General features: G+C 42.5%; 1 protein-coding gene across 3 annotated transcripts in view; it reads left to right on the top strand.

Moving 5' to 3' along the window:
* The first annotated feature begins 19,089 nt into the window (after positions 1-19,089).
* ZNF622 (zinc finger protein 622) overlaps positions 19,090-22,642 on the top strand; it is an 85,247-nt gene continuing 81,694 nt past the window's right edge. Inside the window, exon 1 of one of the 3 annotated variants that reach the window (XM_078687578.1) lies at positions 19,090-19,381. The gene's annotated coding sequence lies outside the window, so the exon portion shown is untranslated. Of the gene's footprint in view, positions 19,729-22,642 lie in introns of all 3 variants that reach the window. The other 2 variants (XM_078687580.1, XM_078687581.1) reach the window with 2 other exon arrangements.

A 22,642-nucleotide genomic window follows, 5' to 3' on the forward strand; every position in this document is an offset into this window, starting at 1 on the left:
CTGGCATATGATTAGGGCTCCCGGTTTTATGGTATTTATTTTTTTAACATTTCCGTCTGTATTTATCCATATTTATGTCATTTTATCTGTATATATCTGTATTTATTTTTGTCGCAAGCAAAAAAGACGTTGCAGCTAGTATTTTTCCACATTTATTTCAATAGACAGTGCAAATGGTTGTTATAGGTTTAGCTATATGTATATATGCGCCAAATATGTTTCATGCAACATCCACCCAAACACTTTTCTGTTAGATCAAAACAGGAACTCACATATGAGAAATGGGAGTGGTGTCACAGAGATTACTCGCGATAATATTAGTGATCTGATGCTGTGTTACAATATTGAAAACACTGTCACTAGCCATTTTTATTAAATGTAGACACATTTAGAATTTAGACAAGTGCACCTGGGTACTTTCAGTGACCTGGCCAAAGACAGCAGCAAGCTCTCAATTCAGAAAAAAATAAAGTCCCTTGCATTAGTCCTGCCAGGCTCTATTTCCCTCACAATCCTGAAAGCATGAAGCCTAAAATATCCAACAACAGCCATGTGAGCTGGCAGCTTTCGATTCATATTTATTTTACACTAAGTCCTTCGCTAATGCAAAACCCTTTTCCCATAAATTAACTAGTCTCTGCTTTGAAGACATTGGGCGTGTATCACTTCCCTTATTTTACTTTATACTGCCCCATAGCATTTGAACAATTTACTTTAATGCTGTAATCCCACACAGTGTAGCTGCAGCCACAGTTCTTTCTCACACAGTGGAGAAAATAAAAAAAAATTTACTTGAAAAGGGGCATACAGATATGCTCCATCTGTCTCTGTCTCTCAGGAAGGTTTCTTCATGCTGCACCAAGTCACGAGGAAAGTTTCAATTTAAGGCCTGAAAGTGAATGCAACCTAATTTTCTTAATGTGTTTATTCTGCCGGTCTATCTGACCTCTTTGGGTCACACATTTCTGCCAGTCTTAGCTCCAAGTATTCGCGAACAACGCCCCCTCCTCCTCAAATGTTAACACCTGTAGTAGTGCAAACAGTGAAATACAGGTCCACCCCCCACCCTTAGATTAACCTGCGACCTAAAACTCACTGGGGTGCAGGCTCAGCGCTGGAGATGTTAAAGGAACAGCAGAAGGAATTTCCCGCGCCTAGCAGAGAGTGATTAATGGCCCAGCAGGTGCTAATGAGGGCATCCATACACGGCAATCAGGAAGAGGGTTGTGGCAGGCAACCCTGACTGGAGCAGGGATTGCCAAACAATTCTCGGGCTCAGAGAATCTAATTTGGTTGTATTTTTCCGCTTCTATTTATAAATACAGACGGAAAAAAAATATTTTTCCGTCTGTATTTATATGTATAAATCCGTATAAACGGAAAACCGGGAGCCTTACATATGATGTCCACTATTCTAGTGGGCACCTTGCACCAGTCTAATCGACCCTTATTGATGGTGGTTGTAAAGTCAACCTTATAGACAAGCTATCCTAGTGGTAGCATGGACCAGCGGTACAAAAGGGGGTGGTGATGGATGGAGCATCTGAACCAATCAAAACACTCACACCCAGTCAAAAGATCTGGGTTTGATCCATCACCGTTCTTTAGCCCACTCTGCCACCCCAGTTTAGACATGGCTATATGCAAATCAGTCTGACCATGTGCCTCATGGGAACAGTCCAGCCCAAACTGCCAAGCCATGCCTTCCCTGGACCGGAAACAAGCTTCCGAGGACCGGTTTCTGGCATTCCAGCCGTCTTCAGCCCGGCTTGCTTGAATCCAGTGGCAAAGTGAGCAAGGGACTCACGTCTGAGCATACCAGGCCACATTTACGGTGATGTATTATACCCAGATCTTTTGACTGGGTGTGAGTGTTTGATTGGTTCAGACGCTCCATCCATCACCACCCCCTTTTGTACAGCATGGACCAGCAGTCATAGGCTAAGACTTCAGAGAGCATGTGAAGCAAGCTGTTTTACCAATTATAATTCCTTGAATACCAAATGAAAGGACACCACACAAGATATATATCAAATATATATGTATTTATTTCTAACACAACCCCTCTGCACTCATTATGAGGTCAGAGATCGAAGTACATCACAAGTTACTCAATTAGCATATGATAAGTTGCACAAATACAGTTATGCCCTAGGGGCCTCACAAACCATATACTAAAGAAGTGGTATAAGAACCACGTGAGAGTTAGTCAGCAGGCCTAGGGCCTGTAGAATCACTGGGGCTACACTAAACCACCAAAGGTTAGGAAGTAGGAGACCCACGGGAGATGCGTGCAGTGTCTAAACACAGTCGCTAGTTACCATTGACTTATAATGGAGAACGAAGAAGTTACAAAGTTACTGTTTAAGGACACTTTAGACTAGGACACTTCGAGAGTCAAGACCCACTGGAGCACCGGAGTACTTGTGTTACCTCACCCAGGGAAGCCGGGTACATAGGTGCCTTTTGGTGTCGGGTTTCGTCGTCGTTTTCTATGGAGATCTGCAAAGAAGTGCTGCAGGCGACCAGAGGAAAAGTGTCCGGGTGGATCGGTGAAGTGAAGAACCTGAAAGCAGAGGAGACAGAGTCTGGGTCCCTGGCCAGTGACCAGGAAGGAACCAGCCGATGGTGTGTGCTTGAAGGTGAAGAAGGTGAGTTTGTCTCTTCAGCCACGAAGTCCAGGAGACATCGACGATGACCAGGAGCTGGATACGAGCTGTCCCACAATGGATCTAGTTGACTGCGGAGTCGGTATCTGGATTGGACCCAACAAGCCTTGGCAACCGCAACCCACGCAGGATGTCGAAATTAGCTCTGTTGCAAACCAGCAAGGTATATGGCGCTTCTCCTTTGAGGGGAAGCTGGAGCAAGCCTGGAGCAACCAGGAAAGCAGTTTAGTTAAAAAAGAAAGTCTTCAGGGGGCTCACTAGCCAACGGGCAAGGAACCTGAAAGATGCGTTGAGCTGAAATGCAAGAGCAGGCCCCATGCGGCACTCGTGGAGTGTGGAGGGCTGAGCATCGGTGGAAATGGCGCTCAGGTCTGGGGCTTCTCGTACCCCAATGCACAACTGCTAGGGTACCTCGGTCGTCGAGCAGTTAGCAAAATGCAGGATGTCCAGGGTGTCCTGTCCCACGTCTCTCGTGTCCGCCACGGGTCTTAGCTTTGCTGTGGATGTGGGTCGGAGTTGGAGAAGTCTGAGAGTCCAGTTCCTGTGTCGCAGAGTCTTCGGGTTCCGGCGGGAGCGTCGACAAAGCAGACCGGCAAGTTACTGGTGGTGCCTGTTTGCACAGGGTTGTCACTCCTTGACCACAAGGGAGATGTCTTCCGTCTTCTAGTCAGAATAGAATGTCGAAGGTTCAAGAGTTCTGTATCAAAGTTTCTTTCCAGGATAATCTAAAATCCTGGGGACACAGCTCCTATACTTATACTAAGCTAAGGGGCTGGCTTACCTGCCTAGGTCCCTCCTATGGGGGGACCTGAGAAGGGGGTGGTTACACCCCTTTCCCTTTGTCCATTTTCGCGCCAGAGCTGGGGCTGGAGTGCCCCAGCAACTGGTCTGAACCGGGCTATGCATGGAGCACCTTATGTGCCCCAGGCAATTTCTAGATGCATTCACTGAATGCAGCCCTCCCTGCCCCAATACACATAACCCCTGTCTGGGGAGGTGCTGGCACCTACCTGGACAGGAAACCTATTGTCCAGGCCGCCCTTGCGGAGTTTCCTCCAGCACCAGGTGGTCATACTCGTGTCTGTGGCAGAAGCATCCATTTTGTGATGCTGAGGCTCTGTTTAACTTTAACCGGATAAAGCAGTAACATACATGTCTTTTCCCTCTTGAAGGGTGGAATGCTACCTCCGCCGCCAGAATTGGCGGGGGGTAGTATTCCAAAGTGTTTGACACCTTACACGACATGTTTTGATAAAGCCAAACCAAAGTTAGCATTAACCGCGAGGATTATAATGCACTTAAGAGTATATGGTATGGCTATATCATAGAACAGCTATAAGGAGATGGTTCCGAAAGCTACAGAGGGGCTCAGCTCATGCTAGGGCACCCTCTCACATAAAACCAAGCACTCTGCCTCCAGGATTGTCGAGGCCTACCATAGGAGTGACTTATATGTGTATATGTGTCTATATGTAAAGGTAGATATAGTATACTATAGCTAAGTAAGGGGTGATTACACCACCTTACCCAAGCTGAGTGATCAGCCTGTGGTGTCAGTTTGGAAGGCCAGCCAGGGGTGGCATAATACATGCTGCAGCCCCTGGTAGGCCTTGGATGCACCTATGCCCTGGGTACCTATGGTACACTATGCAGGGGCTCACAGAGGTGACCCAATACACAATCTGGTATGTACCTAAAGTACATGGTATCAATTTAGAGATAGAACAGCTGGGCTGTGGGACTGATTAGCAGGCCCACAGCCACATTAAAGTCGAAAAAATAGAGAATCACAGCAAAAAGTGGGGGTGACCATAGGAAGCAGACCCTACTCTCCTACATAGGAGGCTTGCGTCTGTGTGCATGCTGGGTGCAGCAGCCCTTCTTAGATAGCATGCCTTAGGCCTCCTCTCTCAGCCTCTGCCTACATGCAGCCGGATATTTGTGTGTAGCAAGCTTCAGTTTGCATACAGTGCGCCCAAGCCTTAAACTCTGTGTGCAGCATGCCTCAGATTTGGCATCAATACCCATTGCTCAGACTCTGCATGTACAGACCCCTGTCAGGCTGTTAGCACCAGATTTAGGCTTTCACTGCTCAGCAGACCTCGGGCTATTTAGTGCAGCAGGCCTCATGGGGTTTAAGTGAGGTTGTTTCCAAGTTATACGTTTATTTATCTTTGCCGCTTTCTATAGCACGCACTGTCACAAGACCCTATGGATATCAGTGCCTTATAAAACCCTAGACACACACTTACTTGAAATTAATATGCAGCTGTATTTTCATGCAAGGGACGCCGACAGCCCGTTCTTTTCAAAGTGTGCGAAGAGCACCCCCTCGCTGCAAATAAATACATGCAATTCCGTCCAGGTATTTAGTATTTCCTGAATTAAAATGCCTGGAAATACTCAGGGAACGCATTTTGTTCCAACTTAATTCAGGAAAGCACGCATCATCATATATTCAGCAGTGAGGGGAACAAACCTGAGACCTGCAGTGGACACTCTACAGTGACAACAAGTAAAGTCAGCGGTGGCTGGGAGCCAGGCAGTCTGCCTGGCCAAAGTACTTACTTGTCTTGTTCTGTAGTCTCACAGTCCTCTGGCACTCGGTCTCTCTGTGCGAGTTCGGTCCCGGCATGGGAGGCGGTGGCAATTCCTCGTCTGATTCCTTCCGGCCTATTCAATAGATGCAGAGCGGCTAATTGGTGTAATCACGATTACTAGAAAGTAATCTGGCCATTATACCCTTACACCTTCCTCTCCACATTCCATACTCCATCCTCAATAGACAAGGCGGCAAGACTCGACATAGTGGGGAATAACGCTCGGTAATCTAGCCATTCAGCCTCACGGTCCAAACATGATGTTGGAACACAGCACTAGGGAAGGTAAGGCGCCTATTGCACTAGGTTGTCCAAAAGACCTTTCAGTCCTATTCCAGTGATGCTTACACAGATTGATAACAACTTGGGATGATTCAGGAAGATTCCGGAAGCACGTGTCTCGGCCTCTGAAGGTTCCCACAAGCATAATGTGCCTAAGACATTCGAAGAGTCCTGAATGTGTTTGTTTTGTTTCCTGTATTTGTAAGGCCACTGGGAGACCTCTTCAAACAGTACTGCAGGAGGCAGACAGGTATTTTGATGAGGTGCTTGTTATCAGGGTGTTTGCCTTCAGGACGAGGACGGGACAGCAGTCAGAGCACTCCAGTCGACTCCACTTGAGTTCCCCGCCGCTCGAGAATCTGACCTCACTTCCGGATGTGAGGTCACGCGCCAGCCAGGACGCAACCACTGCTGAGGGCAGGCGGCCCCACCTCGGGTCTCGGTATAATTGGGCAGTGACTCTGTGACAGACAGCAGCGCGCCGCAGGCGGGTATTTCAATGCAGCCAGGCTGGCAGGGCTATAATGAAACATTGTAGCACTCAGCCACTGCAGACAACATCATTAACTATTTACTGAGCCTGCCGTGGAGCAGCAGAGGGGCACACAGAGGTGTCACAGGCGCCGGCGCGCGCAAAGGCAGCCTGGCATAGCCAGTTTCAGCGCTGGCACAGAGTGTTGAGACAGTGGCATTAAAATACGCGATAATGCATTTCAGTGCGATGATGCGGAAGACCATACTGAAATGCGTTAGCGTCACGGCTGATGCGTGATACTTGGCAGGCCTGCCAAGGGTGAGAATCAGTTTGAGCCACGACTCAAGGTTGTTGAACTTTTGCGTAATGCTGTAAATTTGGAGGATGGCAGAGTGTGGAATCTAAAGAAAATTGCGTTGTGATCTAGAAAAAATTGGAATGTTTTACGAGGTTTAGTGTGTGCTGATGGTGTAAAGGATACCGGATCGATGGAACAGTTTCTGGACTCAAGCACTTTCCAATCTGGTGTGGCTTCTGATATTTCTTTGGAAAGGGAGGTGGTGGAGAGCGCTGTAAGTTAAGGTGTGGTGGATACCCAGGATAGTTTTGAAGTTCAACCTGTTGATCATGCTAAGGAGGTTGGGGAAGGAGTGCAATCTGGAATGAATGAGCTGTTGTATCAATGAAAAGTAAACCAGTAAATCCTTGTAATTAGGTTCTTTATTTAAACCCCCAGCACAGAGGAATAGATTGTACAGCTGTCAGGATACAGAGCTTCTCTAATAACAGCTCTCTAAGAATGTACAAACACATACAAACAATTCTGGAACTTACTCAAGGGTCCACACAATACACAGATCTTAAAGTGATATACTACACAATCCCCCTTCTTAAAAAAAACCATATTAAGTACAATCAAACAACTCCAAACCTTTAGGTTTTTTAACAATTCTTCCGCTTGAAGTCTTGACAACAGATTCATTAGGCACCAAATTAGGTACATCAGATGACACTTGTAAACCTTCCTTAACCTGAGAACTATTCCCAGATACAGAATCACTTTCATGAATGAAATGGAGAAGTGTGGCTCACTGGTTAGAGGAGGCAGACCTGGAAGCAGAGGTCAGCCCGGGACCAGGGTTCAATTCCCGGCTCGGCGGGGTCTTGAGTCCTAAAATGTCCATGGACTCGACAATTCTCGCTCCGGTGCCTACTCGATTCACGGGTTCACACTCTGCGACTCTGGGCAATAGCTTGCTTAATCTCCACAACGGCCCCTCGCGGTGGGATGCCTGGCTTTCACCTTGCGGATACCCTGCCGGGGTTATCTCACAGGGGAATACCAGGACGGGTTCCCTAAGCAAGCGCTTAGAAACCGCTCGGTGATTTGCGCTATATAAATTCCTGTACATTTACATTTACATTTACAATGACAAAACCAGATAGTGAATTATTACTGGGGACATCATTATCCTGAGTGTCGTCCACAGTAATATCCCACCACCAAGATGTAACATTTTTGCACATCTCTTCATCTTTATTGCTTAGAACATCACCATGAGATACGGGTGCAAGACGACTAAAATGCCATACTTCACCATTTTGTAATAAGGCAGTATTGTTCATAACCTTAATGACCATTCTAGGTTCACTGTACCTACTCTCACCTTTTGTGGTCTTCCTGGCACTCTTAACTCGAACCCATTGACCTTTGCATAAACTGGCCTCTTTAGTTCCATGTTTGGAATCATAATAGATTGTATTCTTTGTCTGTGAATCCATAAAGCTCTTTCTAACTTTAGCAAAATCACAATTAGTCATAGCACTTTTATCCATCCAACCCGGCTTGATCTTAGAATGTGGAATTCTACCTCTCATCAAAGAAAAGGGGCTTTGATTTGTAGAACCATGAATTGTACTTCTATAAGCCCAAAGTAATTTTTTTAACAACATCCCACGATAGATTACCCTTATTTGCTAACTGTAACACCCCTTTAATACTACGGTTGGCCCTTTCCACAATACCATTTCCACTAGGATGATAAAGAGCAGTAAATCTTTGTTGTATTCCAGAAGATAGCAAATAATTTTTCATTTCCTGGGATTTGAACTGTACTCCATTATCTGACAAAATATACTTGGGAAAACCTTCCCTCAAGAAAATTTCATCCAAGAAATTAATCATAGTTTTGGTATTGATAATACTGACTACACTGATTTCCAACCACCTTGAAAATGTGTCAATCAAAACTAAAATGTACCTTTGTACACCATCTTGCCAAATGACTGGGCCCATAAAATCAATAGCCATAACTTCCCAAGGAAGTTTCGGACAATCAGGTGATGCTAATGGTGGATTAAAGGTTTTAAAAGTTTTGTCAGAAACCTCACACTTTACACAAGACCGAACACACCTTTCAACCTCAACATCCATTTTTGGCCACCAATACAGTTCTTTTACACGAAGCTTAGTGCGAGTAATCCCTGAATGTCCTTCATGACATAGATCAATAATGTTTCCTCTTAGGCCCTTAGGTGGAACAATCATATTACCACGTACAACTAGCATATCTGAGACACTAAGTTCATCTCGAACTTCCCAGAATCCTCTTAAGTAGTCATTAACAATTTGTCCATTCCCTTCCAACCTTTAATAACCAATTGTTTCACAACACACAAAATTTGGTCAGAGTTTTCTGCATCTAGCCATTCTTCCTTGCTTAAACTACTCTGAGCACTGTCAAAAGAGATGTGTGCAACAGAAAAGTCGTTCCACTGATTTTTGTCTAGCTCAATTAAAGGCAGGGACATACGACTTAAAAAATCAGCAGTGAAATTTCTTGTGCCAGGAACATAGCGTATGACATATGTAAAATCTTGTAGTCTCATAATAATCTAGCTATTCTGGCTGTAGCATTGGTGAGACCATCCGTTGTTAGTAATTTAGTCAAAGGTTTGTGGTCACACCAAACAGTGAATTTCCTTCTCCACAAAAATTTCCTGAAGTGTTCTAAGGCCCATACTACAGCAAGTGTTTCCCTTTCAACAACTGAATAACGTTCTTCAGTAGGAGTAAGGGAACGTGAAGCAAACGCAATGATAACTTCTTCATTGTTATCATTGCATTGGGTAAGGACACTGCCTAAACCTTTGCTGCTGGCATCAGTTGTAACAATGGTATTAGCTCCAGGATCAAAACCTTGTAAACCAGGTGCTTGAGCAATGGCTTTTTTTATCTTCTCAAATGATTTTTGACAAAGATTACACCAATTAAACTGTGTTTTGTTTTTCAAAAGAGACCTCATGATATGAGTCTTTTCAGAAAATGTGTCCACAAATTTTGCATAGAATTCTGCAAGACCTAAGAATGATCTCAGATCTTCTTTGGATTTCAGTGCAGGAGCATCTCAAATGGCACTTACCAAACTGGACTTTGGTCTTATTCCTGATGAGCTAACCTCGTGTCCAAGGTAAGTGACACTTCTTTCTGCAAATTTACATTTTGATGGTTCTGCTGTAACACCTTTACTCTGCAGAATACACATTACCTTTCTCAAACGCTCATCATGTATACTCTTGTTTGACCCCATGACAAGGATGTCATCTTGAAAGAATATCACCCTTTGCATATCACCAAATAACTCGTGCATAAGCCTCTGAAACACTGCCGCCGCGGACGCAAGTCCGAAAGGCATGCAGCAAAATTAGAAACATTCAAAAGGGGTACAAAATGCAGTGAGATGTTTACTCTTTGGATGCAGGGAAATCTGATGATATGCACAAGATAAATCGATGGTTGAGAACCATGTAGCTTCCCTTGTTAGAGTAAGCATCTCATCGATCCTGGGGGGGGAAATTGATCAATTATAATGTTATCATTTAAATACCTTAAATCTATGCACATTCGGATCTTACGATTGGAACGTCTAGCGATCACGATCGGAGAAATCCAATTGGACGCTTCCACGGGTTCAATTATTCCAGCACTTAATAATTTATCAATTTCTAATTTTACTTCATCACTTGCAATTAGAGGTATGTGACGCACCTTATGAATTTTTGAAACAGCATTAGGTTTGACTCTGATCTTGTGTGAAAAACCTTGGAGATTTCCGATACCTCCATTGAAAACCTCGGGAAATTCTTTCAAAACCCAATTCTTTGTGGTTTGAGATTCACACATAATCAACACTTGTTCAGGGCTATTAGGGTTTAGGATTATATCAAGCGAACGCTGATCCCTCCAACCCAAAACAGGTGGTCCATCCTCAGCTACATAGAGTTTACATACAGCCCTTCTACCCTTGAACTCAAACATTAAAGATCTAAAGCCTAACATGAGAATTTTCTGTCCAGTGTAACTTTCGGGAATCACATCAGTAGGTTGTAATTGTGGACCAATTTCACCTACAAATTTCTTATCCCAAATAGATTTGGGGATAATAGTAAACGGAGATCCGGAATCAGCTGCAACTTGTAAATCTATACCACCAAAAGAAACCGTACATAATGGTTTGTTATTATCATCACATGTAATGTTCAGAACTACATGTCTAGCTCTGTTGCTTGAAGTATCCAAATCCTCATCACGATAACTCTCATCATCAACAGATAAGTCAGAGTCATTATTCGTTACACAAGTTACCCTTGTTTTCTTTTGAGATTTCCTTCTACGCTGTTTAGTAAAAAGACCAATTAGGCCACAGGCTGCGCATTTCGATGACAAAGCAGGACCTTTATCAAATCTAGCAGTGTGTGATGTACTGCCGCATCTGTAACGAGCAAAGAATTGAGCAGATTTATCTTCTTTCTTGAAATTTGAATTTTGTTGTGATTTCCAATTGTGATATTGTTTTGACTGTCTAACACTAGGATTCTTGTCTCTCCTAGTATCACTGATCTTATTAACAGTCACTGGATCATTTGAAATAGAAACTGCTTTAGCACATCTATCTGAAAGCTCAGCTTTCTTAACCAATGTATTATATCTTTAAGACATGAATCTCCTTCTATCCACAACTTGTCTTGAACATTGTTATTCTTATTGCACATAACCACTTGGTCCCTAATCATTTCATCATGTAGTGGTCCAAACTTGCATTTGATGGCCAAATTTTTCAACGCAGAGACATAATCCTCAATGGTTTCATTTGCATTTTGTTTAAGCTTGTAGAAAGTGCGTCTGGAAACTGCCACACATACAATTGGGGAATAATGATCATCAAGATCTGCAATAGCACATTTAAATACATCAAAATCTCCACTCCTTTCAATGTTATGCATCTGTAAATACACTCTGAGACCTTCAGGTCCTAAACAGTGCATTCAAATCCTTTTTCTTTCTTTCTGGAGACATAATGTTGCCATTATCTTCTAGAGTGGCAATATAATTTAGGAAATATTCTTTCCAATCCAGCCACTTGATAATAGGTTCACCTGGATTCACCAAAAATTCTTTTGGATCACTCAAAGTAATACTCATGTTACTATTTGAAGTAGAAGCTGTAATGTTGCTTTGTGCAGAAGACGCTGTTACTGACTCTCCATTCATTTTAAAACAAAAACATAAAATAAAAATCTGTAATCTTACTTTATAAGAACGATGAATACAATTCCGGGAAAGCACAGGTAAATTCCTTACAATTCCTGTTGTCAGCGTGTTAAACGATTAACTATCAGCTGGAGAAAACACAGCTTAACTACTCGAATTCCTTCTTGTTCGCGCTGAATAAAGAAAGAGAAAGAAAAAATCAAATATGGCCAATACGCTGCGCGACCCTTGCGTGACCTTTGACGTCACTCCGCTGAATCTCCTGTGAAAGCAGCAATGCGTAGGAGCTCTTATGCACGCTCCGATTGTTTGAACAACAAGAAGCAACGATGGCAGCTAACACGCGCTTCGTGTTCAGGACAGTTATCGCCCAAGATTTCAAAGGTACACAACGCGCTCACAAAATGCTGGAATCATTTGAGATCAAAGAAATTGCTTAAAATAGACGCCGCTGGCACACACTTGTCATCAGCATTCAAATTTGCCATGAGCCTGAACGCTCCTTAATTTTAGTTGCTTTCAAACGAAAAGATCTCGCAACAAATAGCAGTCTTAAAGGGCAAATAAAAGAAAACTCACTAATAGGATGATGTAGGAGTAATCTTCATCCAAGTATTGTTCAATTCTTTAAATTTTCCTAGAAATTCGTTCTTTCTTCTTTTGTTAAGAAAAAAAAAAAGATCATTTAAATTCCTTTTGAAGCTTGCACTAAGGGTTCCTGGTCCTCGTCGCCAAATCGGTGTAGCAATGAAAAGTACACCAGTAAATCCTTGCAATTAGGTTCTTTATTTAAACCCCCAGCACAGAGGAATAGATTGTACAGCTGTAAAGATACAGAGCTTCTCTAATAACAGCTCTTTAAGAATGTACAAACACATACAAACAATTCTGGAACTTACTCAATGTTCCACACAATACACAGATCTTAAAGTGATATACTACAGCTGTCCTCTAGTGCCATTGATCTGGTAGAAGCACCATACAACGATGCTGTGAACAGAAGAAGGAAGAGAGTACTTCCTGATTGGCTAAAGTAGTATGTAATGTGGTTATAATTAGTTTTTCCTTATTTTTGTATTATTTACTGTATATCTAATTGGAATTTCTATTGCATATTAATTTGGCTATATTTTTGTTTTTCTGTGAAAGGGGGGGGGGGCGGATTTGTTGTGTATATGCTTCTGTTGTTTCCCTGTTGGGAGCGAGGCATGGAATGCCACTGCATTCTTACGGTGTTCCAGGCCATGGGTCAGTTGCTGCCTGGACCTTGGACTGGAAGCTGTGCTGCCTGGCTCTGGCCTGTTCCTACTTCTGCAATAAACTCCTTACAAGGCGTAACTGCTGTCATAATTCTTAACAACTTGGCACTATTCAGGACTGCGGCAACCAGGATTTAATTCTTTGGCTGTATGGTTACCAGCACACACATCTGCCGTGATGCTGCTAACCATTTGCGCTTTCATAACGTAACGAGTGCATTTCTCACTGATATATTTTTTTTTTCACAACAGATTGTCTCACTGTAGAGTGCTTAGAGGTATGTATTCTGTTGTAAGCTGTCATTTGCACGCGCATTTTGTTCTAACTTCTCACACGTGCTATATGTTCTAGTTTTGTTGTCACGCATCTCTTGAGGAATGTTTACCTTCAAGAGATGCATTTCCTCGAGACGTCTTCAACCAGTAACTTCCAACTGTGACTTTAGGCACTTGTACAGTTGGAGGTTGCTGTGTGCAGACGTGCTCCCGTGGATATGCTGTTTGGATTGAAATAAACCGTTCTATTTCACCTGCTAGACTCCTGACTGTTCCTGCCTAAAGCTAAATCAATCTTCCTTTACATTTGGCGACGAAGGATTGTTTTTCACAGAAAACAGCATATCACCTACTTTGCACGACCTTAAGACGTCCGCATCCATCGTCTGGAAACTTCGTCTCAACTCCATGTCCCGAAAATCCGCTTGAAAACGACTCCCTCGACAAGAAAACTGATATTTTAATCCATTTTTAGGATTCACAAGCTCATTGGCCGTTTCCCTGTGACGTGTACAAGATCTCGGTCTCACCCCAGACAAACGTCATCACACGCATACACGCAGGAGCGTAACCACGCATCGACCCCATTTTGTCTCCTTCCAAAGAGTTTGTGTAAGTTACCATGGTTACAGTTTACCGATCGTGAGGAGATTAACCGATCGGAAGGCGAGAGAACCTTATTCATGAGCAGCGCTTTCAAAATTTAAGTAAATCAAAGTGCATAACTCTGAATTTTATTTCTAATTGAGAGACATAACAATTTTAAATATTTTGGGACGTTTTCTTTTAAAAAAAACAACAAAAAAACAAAAGAGGAGTTGTGATTTAAACTAATTCATTTATTGTTCCAAGCAACATAATTTTAAATATTAGTTAAAATTTTACTGTCTAAAGCTTAAAGAGATTTCAATAACTTTTAAACAAAAAAAAGGAGAAAATGGCTACAAATCAACAGATTGTAACTTTGAATTATTTTTTACCAGTCCCTGGTAAACCAAAAGAACCATGGAGATTTTGGTTTAAAAATTTTGAGAGCTACTTAGTTGCCATAGGAGCGGATGAGTACTCCGCAAAGAGAAAAATGGCAATTCTTTACAGTAATTTGGGCAAAGAAGGAAGACAAGTTTTTAACAATTTACCAAATCCACTTCCATCCTCTGGCAGTGGAGATGCCATGAATGAATATGCTGCTGCAATTTTAAAATTAAATAGAACATTTCTTGAACAACCCAGCGTCATGCTTGAAAGGTTCAATTTTATGAAAAGACGTCAGGAGCAGGATGAGACTGTAGAAGAGTTCATTTCTGCATTAAGGAATCTTGCGTCAGAGTGCAACTTTGGGGCATACTTGGACACGGTTGTAAGAGACCAATTTGTGTACAAATGCTGCCACAAAAAAATACAAGAAAGAATTTTGAGCTGTAGAGACCCTTCATTGTCTGAGGTTTTAGAGATGGCAAAAGGGATTGAGAGATCAATCATCTCTTCAAAATGCATTACTGAAAACATTTCACCTTTTCATCAACCTGACTCGAATGTAAATGCAGTATTTTCCAGGAATAGACCATTTCAGAGACCATTTCAGAGGAGGTCGAGTACATTTCGCTTTCGGTGTGGATCTAAGACACACCTTGGTAATAGTCCTGTATGTCCGGCTCAAGGCAAAAAGTGCACCTTTTGTCAAAGAAGTGGACATTTTCATTCTGTTTGTCGAAACAAAAAAGATTTTCAAATCAATAATATTTCTTCCTTTACAGGTGAAGATTCGGATGTTCAAGTTATTGACTCTGAAATGAAAAATGCAACCATTAGTTCGGTTGATATTGGTGTTTCTCAAGAGGTTCAACAAAGAGGTTTAGTAAAAAAGGAGATTCTTTCTATTCACTTAGTTTCCATTCTAATGGTTGATTCCACTGGTATGGAACGAGTGAAGGATCCTACTTGTGAGGTCATTGTTGATCACATAGCAATTAATATGATGGCAGATTCTGGCGCACCCATGACAATTATATCAGATGTTTTATTTAATACACACTGGTCTTGGAAGATTACACTTGATCCTTTGGATGTTATACCAAAGGGATATGGGGGAAAAGAGATTGAAATGTGGGGTTTCTTCATAACAAGTGTGACTTGTTTGGGCAGATGTATTTTTACAAAAGTTTACGTAGCCACTGATGGAAAATGCATTGTAGGTTGGCAGGATCTTGGCAAGATGGGCCTCAAGTTAGTCCCTGGATCCGAATTTCCTGTACAGATAAATGAAGAAAGTAGTTTTTGTTCAGTTAATTCTGTTGATGTGGAAATTGTAAACAAAATTGTTTCTGAATTTCCAGAAGTTTTTAATGATTCAGTTGGCATGATCAAAAATTACGAACATCGCATTCGTCTCAAGCCCAATGCAGTCCCTGTGATACATAAGTTGAGAAATGTACCTCTTAGTGTAAGGGAGGATTTAAAAAAAGTGTTAATGAAAATGGTAGAAGAGAGAATAATTGAATCAGTAGACTCATCTTTGTGGGTCAGTCCTATTGTGGTCGTAAAGAAAAAGGACTCAAGTATTCGTTTGTGTGCTGACCTTAGGTCATTGAATCAAAACATTTTAGTTGACTGCTATCCTTTACCAAGGATACAAGAACTTCTCACTGGAATTGCAGAGTCAAAGTTATTTACACTTTTAGATTTGAGAAGTGCTTATCACCAAATTCCTTTGACAAAATGCTCAGCAGAACTCACCACATTTATAACCCCTTTTGGGGCTTTCAAATACTTAAGACTCCCTTTTGGGTTAGCGAGCGCCGCAAGCGTATTCCAAAAATTTATGGATAGCGTTTTATATGGTATTAAGGGTGTTCAAGCGTATCAAGACAACGTCTTGATTCATTCAAAGAGTGTTGATGAGCATGTCAGAGATCTGCGAATTGTTTTGACACGTTTCAGAGATGTTGGCACTACTCTTAGTGAAAAGAAATGTAAATTTTTTGTAGAAGAGTTAGATTATTTAGGTCATTCTATTTCTACTACAGGTATCAGACCTAAGCTATCACTTACCCAAGCTATCTCAAACGTGCCCACACCAGAAAATAAGGATGCTTTGAGATCTTTTCTCGGTCTCACTGAGTATTACTCAAGATTTGTTATGAACTATTCCCAGTTGGTTCAACCCCTTAGAGTGTTAATTAAAAAGGAGATTGCATTTTTGTGGAATGCAGAAGCTGATATGGCCTTCAATAACATCAAGAAGGTAATTGTAAACTCGCCTGCGTTATCATCTTTTACACCAGGTCTAAAATGTGGTATTTATGTGGATGTAAGTCAAAAGGGCCTTGGCGCAATTCTTTGTCAGTGGAATGGTTCTTTAGAACATACTATTGGATTTGCTTCTAGGTCACTTAATAGTGCTGAATGCAACTACAGTACCATTGAAAGAGAAGCTCTTGCTTGTGCGTGGGCAGTTGAAAAGTTTAAGGTCTACATTTGGGGTTCTCACTTTTTGCTTTATAGTGATCATAAGCCTCTATTACATCTTTTAAATGGAAATGGCACTGGGAAGGCCTCTTCAAGGTTGGTTAGGATTCTGTCCAAATTGCATGAATTTAATTTTACCATTCACCATATTGCTGGAGGCAAAAACATGAGAGCTGATGCTCTATCAAGGTTGCCTTTAAATGATAATGATAAGGTTCTGGAAGATGATGTAGAGTGTGTTGTGGCCTCTTTAGAAGACTTGTTTTTTTCTCCACTGTCCATTTCAGAAGAAGATTGGTTTAAATGCTATTCAGATGACGATGTTCTTGTCGCTGTGAAGAATTTGATAGTATCCGGTTGGCCCAGGATACGTTCCCTTCCTGCCTCTTTAAAATCTTTTGCGCAAGTATCTGGTGAATTGACAGTAATTAATGGAGTCATCTTTAGAGGTGATCGATGTGTTCCTCCTTTGGCCTTGCGTAAAAAATTGTTTTTGGCAGCTCACCAGGGTCATTTAGGTGTCGGTGGGACGTCACGCAAGCTGAAGGAACATTTCTGGTGGCCTGCCATGGAGGGAAATGTAAATGAATGGATTAACTCTTGTAGTACTTGTTTGGTTTCAGACAAACAATGGAAGTTACAGAATTTACCATTGCACAGTGTTCCAGTACCTGAGGAGGCCTGGAACAAGTTGGCCATTGATTATTCCGGTCCGTTTGAGATTCTTTCACAATCTCAGCGTTACATAGTTTCTATTGTGGATTATCATTCAAAGTGGTTTGAATTTGATTTTTGTGCAAATTCAGATTCATTGTCAGCAATACGTTTCCTGAAATGTGTTTTTAGGACTGAGGGTCCTCCAAGAGAAATCGTCAGCGACAATGGTTCACACTTCTGCTCTGGTGTCATGGAAGAATTTTTAAAGAGCTTTGATGTGAAACATTTAAGGGTTGCTGGTTATTCTCCCTCGTCTAATGGTTTGATTGAGCGCATGAACAGATTTTTGAAGGAGGGCATTCAGACTGCAACTTCCTGTGATATGGATGTTGAGGATTTTTTAAGGGAAAAAGTTTGGGCATACTTAATTACTCCTCATTGTACCACAGGCATATCCCCTTTCAGACTACTAAAAAAAAAAGAAATCCACTTGGTATTGTCTGTCCCTCCTGGATAAAGGATCTGACTTCAGAAAAGACCAAATGCATAGCCTGTTCAGATAAATTAGTTGTTAAAAGCAATGTTGAAAAACAACAAGAAGTGCAGAAACGGAATTTTGATTCCAAAATAATTTCAACCCCAGATTCATTTGTGGTAGGTGACTGGGTCATGGTGAAGACTGTTGATAGAGTGAAGAAGGGCTTATCAAAGTTTTCACTTCCAACTCAAGTTCCCAAAGTATCTAAAGGGTCACTGTTTCTAGATAAAAGAGGGTGGCGCAACAAACGTGCTGTTGTAAAGTTAACTTCTGAACAGGCTAAGAAGGTTCTTAGAACCAAACATGGTGATGAGAGCCCCTCCTGTTCATTTTATGACTTTGCAACTCAGCCGGAAGCTCCAGTCTTAAATGATGTTCCTTTACCTTCTCAAAATGTGTTAAATGATATTACCTTTCCTTCTCAAGACATGTTACAAAATGCGGAAGCTTCATGTTCTTCCTTCCCTGCCCCCTCTTCTGATTTACCTTCTAGGTCTCATAGGAATTGTTCATTTCCTTCACGCTTTAGAGATTTTTATTTAAATTAAGTTTGCTTGTAAATTATTTATTTATTCATTCTATGGGGAGGGAGAAGATGTAGAGTGCTTAGAGGTATGTATTCTGTTGTAAGCTGTCATTTGCACGTGCATCTTGTTCTAACTTCTCACATATATGTTCTAGTTTTGTTGTCACGCATCTCTTGAGGAATGTTTACCTTCAAGAGATGCATTTCCTCGAGACGTCTTAACCAGTAACTTCCAACTGTGACTTTAGGCACTTGTACAGTTGGAGGTTGCTGTGTGCAGACGTGCTCCCGTGGATATGCTGTTTGGATTGAAATAAACCTTTCTATTTCACCTGCTGGACTCCTGACTGTTCCTGCCTAAAGCTAAACCAATCTTCCTTTACACTCACTGATATTTTTAACATGCGGTATTGTTTTATTTAAGGTGTATGGGTTATTTTACGGGAAATGCCCATTAAACAGCTGCAATATTTTGTTCTTGTAGCCACCCGGCCATCTTGCTAACAGAACACCCGAACCAACCACCACTCCCTTTTGCACTCAGGTTCACCGTCCACATACTTTTAAAGCACTTCGAGCGCACAGCCAGAAAACCATTCTTCTTGATTACTCAATTGGTTTTCTGTATTATCAATGACAAGTTGCCAACACAACCCACTCGGCGATTATAGGCAATCAAATAGTAGGAAACGTTCCACTATTGGAGGGAAAGTGTGATGGCGTTGGATTGGTTAATGTCTCGCCTAGGAGGTAGCTCGGTATTCATTGGCTGTTGGGCAATGAAACGTGACGTCGCATTGGAATCCTAGTACATAGCTTAATAAAAAGTGACATACTTTGTCTGCTGCTTTGCCTATTTCTGTCAGTGTGCCGACAACCTGAACCACCTTGTGACTGGTGTGAGCTGGTTCGCAGTCAGTGAGCAGAATTGGCACCAAAGCGGAATTAGGCGCATCAACGACGTTTGACTTCTCAGACATTTTGTGGCGCTTTCCTGCGCCGAGAGCCGTCCGGTCCGTATGTGAGTCACTGCGCGTCAAGCCCTCTTCCGGCAGATCTGCATTGAAGCCGCGTGAGCCGGTGAGCATTATATACAGTGCTGGTGCTAAATGCTAAGCCACATGTGCGCGAGTCTGGGACTGCCCCTCTGCTGTCTGCATAACGGGGGCTTCATTACGCCCGGTCATGATGTCCGGCTCGCCCTAAAGCAGGCATATAATATTATAAAGTGCCAGGAGTTTGGCACTGTGGGGGACTGCAAAGTGGCCAATACAAGACACGTAGCATTACAGTGTATACTAGTTAGCATTCGTAAGTCTCCGATCGGTCGTACGCCTCTCTATACCTTCGACCTGAATACCGGCTTTAAGGGTGCAGCACTTCCAGATTACAAGGACGGGTCCTAGTGGCCAGGTGTATCATTACAGGTAGTAGGAGACAGTAAATTACTTCAAGGGACAACCTTTTGGGATTTTCAATTGCCCATATACAAATTGTTTATAAGCGAAAGATTCAGATAATCGTATGCAGTAGCACAGTTATGAAGTAAACCAGAAAGCCAGGCATGTAGTCTCGGTGTGCAAGTATGCTTTATTGTTGTTTACGTTCTACAAAGTAAATATATCAAATGTGAAGCATTTTAATAAGAGTTCAGGGTGTTATGAGGTTTAAAATTAGTTTTAGGGTTCAGGTGTGAGTTAAGGAAGTGGATAGTAAGGTTAGTGTAATGTCGTGTACATTAGGCCCACATGATGGATAAAGTAACAACACAAACACTGTGTGTAACGTTTTCGGGCTACTGTCGCCTGTCTTGTTTTCGTCTGTCAGATTCCTTCTGACAGTGGTGAGTTTTTGGATACCAGGCAGTAGCCTCATTACTCCACATTTATTTTGAATTTTTTTGTCGCTGTTTAGGTTGTCTTATTGATGTGTGACGCTTTGTCACAGTTGAGGTTTTATCACAAGGTCAGCTCAGTGATGGGCCGCGGCTAGTGGTCAATTTAGTTTGCAGAATTGTCAGCATGTTTTCTCAAAGAGGCGCTCGAACCCTTTTATTTGCAGGCACACGTCACTGTGACGCCTGTATTGGATGGGTGTGTTTAGTGGGAGTGAAAGCCAGTCCTCAAGGGAGTGGCTGGACGAAACACTAGCATGTGTCCGGTAGGACACTACATGTCCTCCCACATTTTATTGGAAAAAATTCAAAATAAGTTCAACCTGTGGATATAAAACAATAATAAACTAGATACCACATGAGCCACCAGGCTCTAAAGTCAAATCAACGGGACAGCGGCGATGTGGGCTGACTGCAACAAACTGCACCAGTATGTCTCTGCCTGCATTCATATTTTAACCTGAGGGGCTCAGGACACAAATGCTGTCTAGGAGACGTCCGGCACTCTGCTAGCCTACTGGGTGGAAACCTGTCCTTACTTTAAAGTTGGTCCACTCGGCTAACGTTGAGGATGATGTGTGGTAGTGTTCAATAATTCAGAAACCGGTTGCGTCAGGAGCGAGTCCATTGTGAATTTTCACTATGGTTTCGCTTGATCCACTGAAGACAGCTTTGCCTTATTGGCACCTGTTGGAGTTTCCATTACACAGCCTGGCTACATCATGGAATCCGTCGATGGGGCAAAGTCGAGTCTATCTCCTGCGCCTGTGGAAGGCCCCTTAGTTGGGTTGCCACAGGACTGACATTAGGTTGTACTTGGGCCTGTCTGACTCGGGGCAGCTGTAATACTGCCTAGGAGCCACTGCCTAGTCGGTCGTGTAACCTCTGGGGTAGATGTGTCCTGGTCAGGAGGTGCTCTCGCTACTGTCGTCTGGATGCAAACCAGATGAGCAGGTAGTCACTGGTTCTTCAGATCGTCACTGGTACTTGTCAACTGATATGGCAACGGTGCAGGACTTCTGTCTGGCAAATTTTTGCTCCGGGGGTGGTAATAATGAAGCACTAGATCTGAGTTGGCATGAGGGGATTGCCAGCCGAGTGGTTAACCTGGACGACGCTAAGAAGAATAATGTATGCTGGAGTGTGGCATTGTGTATATGTGGTGCCTGTGTTTGTATGTGCACAAGTGTGATTTGTGAGGGTGTATATCTGTGGTGCTTGTATCTGCACACGTATAATTTGAGATTGTGTCTATATCTGGGGTTCTTGCTTTTGTATGTGCGCATGTTTGATTTTCATCTGCAGTCAGGGCAGGGGGAGGGCATGTTTCCATTTTTACTAAGTTTGAGCTAAATATATCGGTAAGAAATATATTCTCTTATGGGGCTGGGCTCTAGTGTTCAGGGGTTCTCTCACTTTCTCCAGCTCCAGAGTCTAAGGTAGGGGTCATGCAAAGCCCTCCCTGTGCCGTCCTCCCACTCCTTGTGAGTTTACTCAAACACCCACCACACTTCGATGTCTTTACCACCCTCCTCCATCGTGTTGTTCACAGCATGTTTTTAGAAGAATTGGAGGTTGAGCTTTTCCTTTCCCCTGCTTCTGCTGTGCTCTGTTAGCAAACACTGCACATAGAGGTCAGGCGCCGGAATCCTTTGTGTTTCATGCTGTTAGTCCGTGGCTTGGCTCCTTCCCGTGCCATGGCTGCCCAGCTTTCCCTTCCATGTCCTGCATCATTTGGAACCTAAATGTCCACATTGCCGCATGGAATTCTGGTATTTATCCTTCCTGGTGGAGCGGGTAGTTCTGAGGAAAATGTGGATGCAGCCCATTGCACGCAGCCTGGAGTACACCGATCCTTACTCTAAAACATATTCTCTGATGGCTGGCTGCTTGTTTATATTATTGTGTTAAGCGTTTTCCTCTTTGATGAAGTGGACTCTCATTCATTTAGGGGTGTGTGTTGGTTATTTTAAGGTATTGAGCAGCTTATCGACACTCAGAAGTAATATGGACAGGAGCAATAATGATTTTCTTCTTAATAACAAAAGAGAAAAGCAGGAAAGCTCACTAACATTTGGCAGATCTCCTGGCAAAACCAGAAGGGCATGCTCACAACTTGGCTTCTCTTTCCAGCACCTCGGCATCACTCAGCACCACCTCTATCTAGAATTCATTCACCACTTTGAACACAAACTACCTATCCCTCTCATTCTTTGTTTCTATCTATTCTGTGCAGCTCTGACCCCTATCTATGCAACATGTCACATAATTTCACTACACATCACACAACTAACAATTCCAGTTCAACCCACGTAATTCTACATCAAACCACATCCATCCACTCCAGTCCAAAACACATAGATTAAAGATATTGTCATTTACAATGGCAATAGCTCTAACTCTCACAAATGCGAGACGTATTGCATTGCAAATGTTTATTTTTGGGA

Source organism: Lissotriton helveticus, chromosome 4_1, assembly GCF_964261635.1.
Source record: "Lissotriton helveticus chromosome 4_1, aLisHel1.1, whole genome shotgun sequence".
NCBI lineage: Eukaryota > Metazoa > Chordata > Amphibia > Caudata > Salamandridae > Lissotriton > Lissotriton helveticus.